This window comes from Nanorana parkeri, unplaced genomic scaffold, assembly GCF_000935625.1.
Source record: "Nanorana parkeri isolate BGI_ZX_2015 unplaced genomic scaffold, ASM93562v1 scaffold920, whole genome shotgun sequence".
Lineage (NCBI taxonomy): Eukaryota > Metazoa > Chordata > Amphibia > Anura > Dicroglossidae > Nanorana > Nanorana parkeri.
Genome location: NW_017307188.1, coordinates 526495 through 536825, shown reverse-complemented (window position 1 = coordinate 536825; position 10331 = coordinate 526495).

Below are 10331 nucleotides of genomic sequence, written 5' to 3'. Positions count from 1 at the left end.
TGACTTTCTTGACCAGAATTATTGCATGGCGCTTCCTTTAGTTGAATTTGGTTGAAATGAAGTTAGGGAAAAAAAGATCTCTCATTTGGAAGTTTGCTGACGCACTCTGGGGGGAATTTATGAACGTGTTTGCGACAAAAATTTTTGTCGCAGAGACCAAAATGTCATGCTAACTAACCACAAAAAGTTTTAACTCTGTTATGCATCTTTTTCTGTGTTTATGAAACCTATTCAGGTTTGCAGCTCACTGTGCATATGTCTTGCGACATTTCACATAATTTCTCAAGTGCACAGTAATTGCGTCCAGCATTTGTGACGTTAAAAACCCTCCAAACTGTTGCACATTCTAAAAGTTCCCCTGAGCACTTCTTTAAGTATCACAGAGATAACTCAGCTTCATTCATTCAAGTCAGCTAAGCACTTCAGGGCAATTCAGCCGCCATAATGGAGGTTCCCTGTAAGCTTGCGACAGTTTAGAGATGTAATGAAATCGGCGTCATGCGTTCCAACCTGGAGCACAACGCCGACGTTTCCCATTGAGAGACGAGCGGCTTGCGTTCCACAGTGGAACGCAACGGCCGCAAGACGCCGTCATACCTCGTCCACTCAAGGCGGCCTATATATACAGGAAACGAGCATAGCAGCGGCGTTCCACTAATAGAGTGTGCGCCCTGCTAGCTCACCTGGGACAGATCTTGTACACCCGAACCGGGACGGAACCGCTCACCTACAGCCTGCCTCTCTGGACCACCCGTGGAGGGTTGTTTTCTTCAAGTACCGCAAGTACCATAGTCAGTGTACGCTGACTTATAGAGACTACTGCCATAGCAATTCCTGTTGCCTGTACAGTCTGCCTGATTACTGTTACTAGCACAACTTCTGTGTAACCGCTGTCCTCTACCACTGATGTGGCATCAACTGATATATATATATATTGTCAACTGCTATATATATACTGTGCTTCAAAACTGCTGTGCCATCAACTGCTACATATATATATATATACTGTGCTTAAATACTGCTGTGCCATTAACTGCTGTTTATATACCACTCTCACGGCTCCCAGGAACATCTTCCATACCAACCATAGTTTAGCTTAGATCGGTGACATATGATGCTGGTAGCTTCAAACTCTCCGTTTTATGATTGAGAGTGACGCCTGAAGCTCCGTCTGATATCACTAATTATAGAATCAACTCAACCAGGAGACGTGCTCCAGTTGATGCTACCCGCCTCTGCAGTTGAGATCCTGACAGAGCAATTAGGTGCATTACAAGAGATCGGGACAATTATGAGACAATTCTCCTTATGAAGGCATTTAAGAATGAAGCATAAACTAGGACAGTAAATCTGTCGCCACATTGATAAGTTCCCCCCATTTAATTTTTTCATACACATTTGATTGTTTCAATCCACAGTCCAATGCAGGGAAATCAGTCGAAGGGAATCAGAATAGTGGTAAAAAGTGATATATACCTCGCCAGTCCTTAATCCTTTCCTTACTCCTCCATCCCTCTACCACTTCCCCTTGTCTTTGTGCCTGTATGCCATGGATGTTTGACTGCTGCTCCTGACTGTTTCTTTCTATTCCTGTTTGTGTGAATAGCGATTGTATTCTGAACGCCACCAATGCCTAGTGTATACTTTTCATAGCCCTCCCGTTACCGGCACTTCGGGTAGCTGGAAGGGCTAACCATGGGCGATATCCTTTGGTGTCATTTGGCTATCTGATGCTTCTTGATGTGACAGTATACTCACTTTGCTGCACACAGCCCTGCGTGTACTCCTAGTTATGGTGTTCACTGACCGCCCTTCTAATTCTCATTTGAATTAATAGTTGCATGAAGTTGTAAACTACTCCATCCTGTGTCATTGTTGTATTGCCATTTTCTTTTTTTTTGTATGTTTATATATTTGAAAAACTGTCTCATAAAACCGGAATTTATTTAAAAAAAAAGTAATATATAGATATTTGTGAGATTAGATCAAAAGATGGATTAATACGCGCATCGTCAGCATTAACCAAACCTACCATGTCATAATATACTTATGAAAAAGCTGAATCAAAATACAGCAGTAACTGCCTCTCATTAAGTTCATTAGAAATGTTAGCTTCATAATCATTTGTAAGATAAATGGCATTGGTATAACACTAAACTATTTGTGATCAATCAGAAGTGATTCTAAGCATGTGGTGCATTTTTAATATATCTGTAGGCTCTTAGAAGCAGACCGAGCATTCTTCTGTGTGCAAAGGAGCTTTTCAGGTTCTCATTCTCATTTACAGCTGCCTATATGATGGGACCTGTAGACAGCCATGTAAAATGGTGAACACAGTAGGCATTGCAAAGCTTTAACCACTGCAATATGTTTGTGTACTATGTAGTTGGTAAATGCTAGCATCACTGCCTTTGTAATATCTAACTGTCACCTGTACTCATACATTACATTGACAACTTGGAAATCTTTATGCAATCCAGCTGTGATTCAGCTCTACCGGTTAGCACCATTGTGCTATGCAAGTCTCTCTTCCTGTTCCCCGGAAGCACATGCCTACATTTTCCATGCTCTTCCTCTAAGGAGTTCCGGGGTCTAATAGAGACTTAATTCTCTATGAACTGGTCAGTGAAGGCATTGGTGGTGAACACTTACAGTCTGCTGTTTGTGGTTGTCAGCTATTATCAAAGTGAGGATACATTCACAAATCTCTTGATGGCCCTCAAGTGCTAGATGGAGAACAAGTGTGGTGTAAGGTAACTAGGTCTACTGCGCATGTGCGTGGTCCCGTTTTTCGTACCATAGGAAAACGGGCACTTGCGCGCATGCATGCACATCGGGACGTACGTGCACAGGCACACTAATCTGGCGCACAGGAAGTGATGCAGTACCTTTGAATTGATCTCCATATTTAAAGCAAGCACAGCCTGGGCTTAGTTGCTGGATGGTCTTTCAGCTGTTCCCTGTGATCCTGTTTGCTCTGCCTGTTTACTGCTCCTGCATCTTGACTCGGATTGAACCTGACTGCTCTTGATTGCTAAAGTCCCGTTTACACCATCTCCCCCCTTGTTCACCATTCACACCTTTCTCCCCTGTGGACGTGTATTCCCGGACAGCAGTCCAGCCTGAGTTGGGCACATACCCTGGGCATCCTGATCGTCCCTGCATACTCATCTGGTCCCTGGACTCACATGTAAGTGCTAAACTTTTTACTGCTATGCTCTGCCCAGTTAGTTAGCTCTTCAATTGCCTTTGCGCCTGTTCGTATGTTTTTTGGTTTTTAAATTTCACAGGTACTCCTCCTGTTTCTCAGGGCTGCATACTAGTTAGTTATCCCTAAACGATTTTCCAAGATCCATCCGAGAGCGCTGTTTGTGCTGTTTTTGTGTTTTGCTCTTGATTGCTGCCTGCCTTCGGACCATGGAATTGCTACTGGACCTTGCCTCTGCCTCATCCCATGTACTTCGCTGCCCGACTGGTGTGACCCCTGGCTTGTCTGACCTCGATTCTGCCTACTGCTCTGGCACCCTGCTGTCCGCCTGGTGTGACCTTGGCTCTGCTCTACCCGATCCTGATTCAGGACTTGTGCCTGGCATGGTGTTGCCCCATCCACTGGCACCCATGCTTCTTGCTGTTTCATAGGCTCTGTTCCCATCCTCACAGTTTGGGGGAGCCTCCTCATCCAACCAGTCTCCAGCCAGGTACGTGATATGTGGTTTAAAAAATGTGTCTTCTATATGATCCTTTCCCACTGGGAAAAGTTTTCATGGCTACAAGTTTGTTGTGTTGTGTGATGCATCCAGTCGGTGTTGTTAATGAGGGTAGATCACATATTGCATAAAGACTGATAAGAATACCTTTTGATTGCATGTAATAACATTGCTTAACCAAAGGTTAGTAGGAAATGCAAGAAAGAAGCAAAAATTGGTAATCCCACTCAAAGCCTCTTAATATAATTTCAGCATAAAAGTATTAGGGGAGATTCATGAAAACTGGAGCAGACTGTTTTCTTATGGCAACCAATCAGCTTCTCACTTTGTTTTGTTCAGTTAAGCTTTGAAAATGAAAGAGAGAAGCTGATTGGTTATTATGGGCAACTGCTCCAGATTGTGTCCAGTTTTTTAATGAATTTCCTCCATTGTCTGCTACTGAAAACAGATCTTTTCCGAATGATATCAAGTCTAATTGTATGTCTTCTTGGCTTGAACAAACAATTAGTGGCAAAAAAAGTATATGTATCTCTTAGAAGTACCGTATTTTGCGGTCTATAAGACGCTCCGGACGATAGGACGCATGGCTTCTGTGACAGAAATTCTATGACAGAAATTCTGTCACAGAAGCTGCAGTTAGTGACTGCTGAGACAGGTGGCACTGTCTCAGTAATCACACAGAGCAGACGAAGAACGCCGTTCTTCGTCTGCTCAATGGGCTCTATGGTGAGCTCCTATGGGGGATCGTGACGGGTCACAGTCCCACAGAGGTACGGGGGACCCAGAAAACCTCGGCGGGGGGCGGACACTATCGCCGATGCCGCTGCCACTCGATTTAATACAAGGGATCTACTTAGATCGCTTGTATTAAACGAACAGCGGCTCCCACTGTACATTCAGCTCTGCTTGTCAGGAGCAGGGCTGAATGTACAAAAAAAAACTAATCGCCCGGCGCCCGAAACTGCATGTCCCGGGTGTCGGGCGATAGGTATTCGCTCCATAAGACGCAGGCACATTTTCCCCCTCCTTTTGGGTGAAAAAAAGTGCGTCTTATGGAGCGAAAAATACGGTATGTCATAGCTGGTTACATAGCAGTGATGCCCAACTGGAGGTCAAAGCTTCCCAAGTATCTGTAGCCCACTTAGCCTAGAAAAAGTATTACCAGCAGATTTTCTTTGTTTTTATGATAGTTGAGGACAATAAAGTGACAGATCACAACTCAGTATTGGGTACAACTCTGGGCATTGCTGGGTTTAAACATTGCTAATATATTACATATTTTTATCTTATTAAGGGGTACTAATACCATTGATGGCATTTGTTATAATGGTTTATGTTATGCTCTTTGAGTCATTTGTTGTTTCTAAATACAACTTAAGTTCTAGGCCCAAAGAGTAGTAATATGGCCACCACTGTTTATCTTCCTAAGACAGTATTACACAGGATGATTTGCTAACATAAGATCAACAGAAAAGTGCCCATAGACATTATTTTAAGATGTTGGCAACTACATATACAAGCAGCTTTAAGGAAGGTTAACAATGTCATATGAAATGAGTGTGTGCAAATGTTTGTGACAGATTCTTACAACCATTGTATCCAGCTGTGCATGCCACCAAGGAACTGGAACCACAAACCTTTTGTGATTATACACCATCATGGGACATCATCTGCAAATACAGCTCCTCTGTCCTAGTCAGGGAATTAAGAAGTTCTATTTCATACAGTGTTTACAATCAGCATTAGAACTTGTCAGCTGTCCTGCTATTGTGAATGGAGAAAACACAGTGGATCCATTTGTACTGTTGACAGTGGAAAGAGTTTAGCTGGAGATCTTCTTAAGTCTATCGAGAAAGACCCTCATTCTTTCAATGCTTGTAAACATCTTTAGAAATTTTACAGCACCATATTAACTGCTGGAGCGTTATCAATACTGTATAGTGGTCAACACCATTTTCATCATAAAGCAGTCACAATGTTCTTGATACCAAGGGAGCTACAGTACCACCATGCCATCTCTTATAACAGGGAACATGTATGAAACGGTCCTTCATTTGATTTCTAGCTTACAGCATAATGCAAACATTAAATTGAAACCTTTTACTTTATTTCATACTTCGTATTTATAAAACACCCATAATAGACAAAAATAGTGCAGCAATGCATCTGCATACAATACTTTTCTGCCTTGGTCTGTACCCTCGTCATTATTTTCTGGGTACACTGTGCGTAGCAGGTGTCCAAGCTGCAGGTCAGCACACATTTTCTACAACCTGAGTAACTTTTCTTATTTTTTTTTTAAAAACACTTTCATGGTAACAAAACAATTATCTTAGTGCAAAAAAAAGGGCACCACGTAGTGCATAACATGTTTACAACCCTGCAATTTAGAGCAGCAAAACACGCCAGATATGCATGCTAAAGCAGAGGTTGCTGGCTCAGTCTGTCTCATTCTGTGATCCATTTTCCACAGTAATTTGGATTGTTCTCAATCAGTGACCTTCTGTTGGATTCTGGACCAAGAACCTCCAAGGAAGAGCAGTGCTGAAAGGCATTTCACGGTCCCTCTGTGCCTTAAATGCGCAGTAATAGGATACCATGAGAACTGTCATTGCACAGCTGCATCACCACATTTATAAAGTGTTTGGCAGTACCATCAATTTGTGATTTAAAATGAACGGTATTATAATAATAGTTTCAGTTGCACTGTACTAGAGAAGCATTAGATTTCAATGTATGAACATATAAAGGTCCACATACCAACCAGCCCAGTTCTTGCATGAAAGGTTGAATCTAATTGGTTGCTTTAGACTATATACAGAATTCTTTTAGACAGTTTCATACATGAGCCTAACCTTCATTAACCTTAAATTAAACCTGCACTGAGAGAATATAGAGGTTGCAATGTTAACTTCACCTTCTGGAAATGTAAGTTGCCAGTCTGTCATGCCAATCTACTGGCTTTAGTACTTCTGGAGTCACTAATCTGGTATAAGTACACAGATAAAGAGTTTTGACTTCAGTCTGACTTTCCCATCTGTATGCTTGTTCCAAGTCAGTAACTCAAAAATGGCAAAAGCCAGAGACAGTCAGGAATCTCCTATTCCTAATAGGAGGTCAGTAATGGCAGCCCTCCAATATTTCTCTCAGTACAGGTTTTCTATAAGTGATGCTTATTTAGTAGCATATACCAGTCTGTTAATAAACCAAAAACTAGTGGCCTACAGGTCAAAGTCACAACTTATAGCAAATTATTACCAGCTCTAGGAAGCAATAAAACATATTTATTTATCTTATTCATAAATCTTTATGGGCAGCACTGTGGCCATTCTTGACTTGCAGTGCCGGGTCTTCTGGGTTTTACTTCCACTTTGGACACTGGTCTGCATAGAGTTTGTATTTTCTCCTCTGCTTGTTTGGGGCTTCTCTCGGTGCTCCAGTTTCCTCCCACAATTTAAAAATACACTGAAGTTTAAATGGTTTCTACCCCAAATTGTATGCACCTGTATGACTGTAGGAAAATTAGTTTTCACAATGTTCATTCAATTTTCTGATAGTGAATGGGGTCAAATCGAAGATTATTTTTGACTCTAGGGATAAATAAAATCGAAGGAAGGGGATGGAAAGTTTTTCTGGAACTAATAAAATTCTAACAGTGAATGTGGTTTTTCTTTGGGATGGTTAAAATGAAACTAAATTTCGAACAACATTCATCAAGTCTGTGATAGCATTATCAAATGTTCTGATGAGATTTTTTATATGAATGCCTACCGGTGTATAGCCAGCATTAGGCTCCTATGGGGACTATGACTGATCGAGCAAAGCTCTGCAGGAATATGTTGGTGCTATATAAATTGATAAAATAAATATTAAAGAGGCATTCAGACAATGTATTTAAGATTTGGGGTAAGAAAGTTCTTTGAGCAGTCAGATCGTTCCCTAGCGTCTGACCGAGCTCTTACATCTACAGGCTGCTGTAAACATGATCAGTAAAGTAGTTCCCTGAAAAATGCCTTCGGCGTGGTCGGCTTACTATAGAAAGCTTTTCCTGACAGAGGGGACATTTTTAAAACAATCCACTAAACATCAGTCGTTCTGCTTTAAAAAACACGATAAAGTGACCAGTTAAGGTGACACTAAACTCAGGAGTTAAATCTTAAAAATAACATTCAAGAACCTTAACTATTATCAAAAAAGTATCTTATTTGTGTATCACTCGGCTGTAGATCCTCAAATCATCTCTGAATTGGTGCTGACACTGTCCTTCCTTCTGGAGGGTGGCTACTTTTGTTCCCCATGGTCCCCCATAGTCTCACATTTAATTTAATAATTTGTATTGGGATTGTAGTCTGTCACGGGAGTGAGCTTGGAGCGGTGACTACTTTATAACACGCACAGGCACCATTGGGAACATAAGTAGTCACCCTCCAGAAGGAAGGACAGTGTCAGAGATGATTTGAGGATCTACAGCCGAATGACACACAAATAAGATACATTTTCGTTAATAGTTGAATGTATTTTTAATATTGAACTCCTGAGTTTAGTGTCACTTTAATTTGTGACAATAGACCTGAAGACCAGTATGGATAACCAACCGACCAGATAACAGCTACAAAATAAGCAAATGCAATAGTAAATATAACTTTCTTCAAGGTCAAAGACAAATGGGGTTTTTTGCAAACCTGTTTTTTTTTAATTTTAATTTAAAAATCTAGCACACTTTCTCGCATGCTGAGCTGAACCGCACGGCTTAGCTCAGTACAGGTCAGAGTACGGAGATCTCTACTCCCGTTCATCCAAGTCTCCTCCTGTAGTGGTTTGCAAGAAAGCCCATCTGACTTGCTGCACCCCAAGGGAGGTGAGGAGATCTGAGCCATCTCCACAAATATAACACAGATACACATAAAAAAACATGAACAAATCAAGACAGAAGAGCAGAAACATAAAAGGAAAACACTTATTTTGAAAGTTTGTTAAATCCATGCTGGGGTCTTTAATACAACATGGGAGACATGTTTAAAGTAGAATAAAACCGTCACATTATGGGAGAAATATTTGCAGTGCAATTCATATAGAAAGGACAACGCCAGTATCAACTACAACGCCAGTGTCAACTACAGCAGACCTTTTGTACACAAAAGCCATCAGATTATTTTTTTTTTATATTAAAAATAAAACTAATTTTGGCAGATTTCAGTGCTCTAAATTCTTAATCTTTTTAAATCCAAGGCACACTGTTCTAGTTTCCAAACGGAAGAACACTTTGCCCAGTCTGCAGGGCCGATTTTGGCAAAATTAAGCAATATTGTCCGATAGCAACTAATCCTACTCCTTTCAACTGAAAGATAAAACCGGATTGGTTGCTCAGGAACTAAAGCCTGCTTGTGACAAAAGGAAGGGGGGTAGAAACCGCAGCAAGGTCAATCAATAAAGAAAAATAACTTCACAGAGTTGAATTTTCACATTAGGGTTTCAAAAGCGTTTACCATTCTCACTCACACTCCACCCAAATCTAAACAGTACATTTGGGTGTGACTTTTCCTTCCTAGCTACACAAAAGGTGTTTCTGAGACTGGTAAGTAAAGGTAATGCAAGACCCATGATAAGGACCACATGGGCCCAGTACCCTTCAATGGGGCTGCGTCTCATTAAATATCGTCTACACTGTAGAGCTATCTAACCAAAGAACAAGCTTTAGACCACATTTAACCATGTCTCCCATTTTTCTCTGACAAACAAAAATTATTCTCAGCTCGCCACTTGGGGTAGAGATTCCAGTTTTCATCTATCATTATCTTTTAAATTCATTGTGTATATATTTATATATTAATATTTAACATTTTTTGCCATTTATAATATTCATGCATCCGCCACACTCCGCATCTAACGTTTTTTTTTTTCAAACAAAGTCGGAAAAAAAGCTTTTAAAGTTAGCAACGCAATTTGTTTTTTTTGTTTTGTTTTTTTGTGATTTTTTTTATGTCTTGTTTTTGGGAATTTCAAGCAAAAAATCAGATGTTGAATCAAATGCTGCTTTTTTTTTCCTCCAACTTTTTGTCTTTTTTTGTCGTATTTTTTATTTTTATTTTTTTAATCTCATTTCCGCAGGCAATATGAACAAATATGAGCTCTAAACACTCTTGCTCGTGTGCATCTACGTGCTCTCTCCAAGACAATAACCGGAACACATAGATCCAATCCTCTGGATGATAAAACTCATCGATACAAATTGAGAAAAAAATACCATTTTTTTTGTACATTTTCCAAAAGTTCTCTGCAGATTTTTAGAAACTTTCACGCCGTTTTGCGTTTTTTTTTTCTTTTCTTCTACGTGGGAAAATTGGAGCAATGGAGATGGTTCTGAACAGTGATAACGACGGGGAGCTCCGAGAGCAGGGAGGGGAATTTGGTGGTAAACTTGTTGCTTTATCCTCCTGAGTGTCATCTACTCTCTTGCAAAATATGCCCTCCCAAAATACACCGAATTATAAAAAAAACATGCTGCAAGGGCGTCCTTCCTTATACCAAAATGTGGAAAGGAACAAAAGGAGGATTTTCTTTTTGGTGGTAATTTATTACTTTTTTTTGGGAAACATATTTTTCCTCCCCCTTTCTTATTCCTTT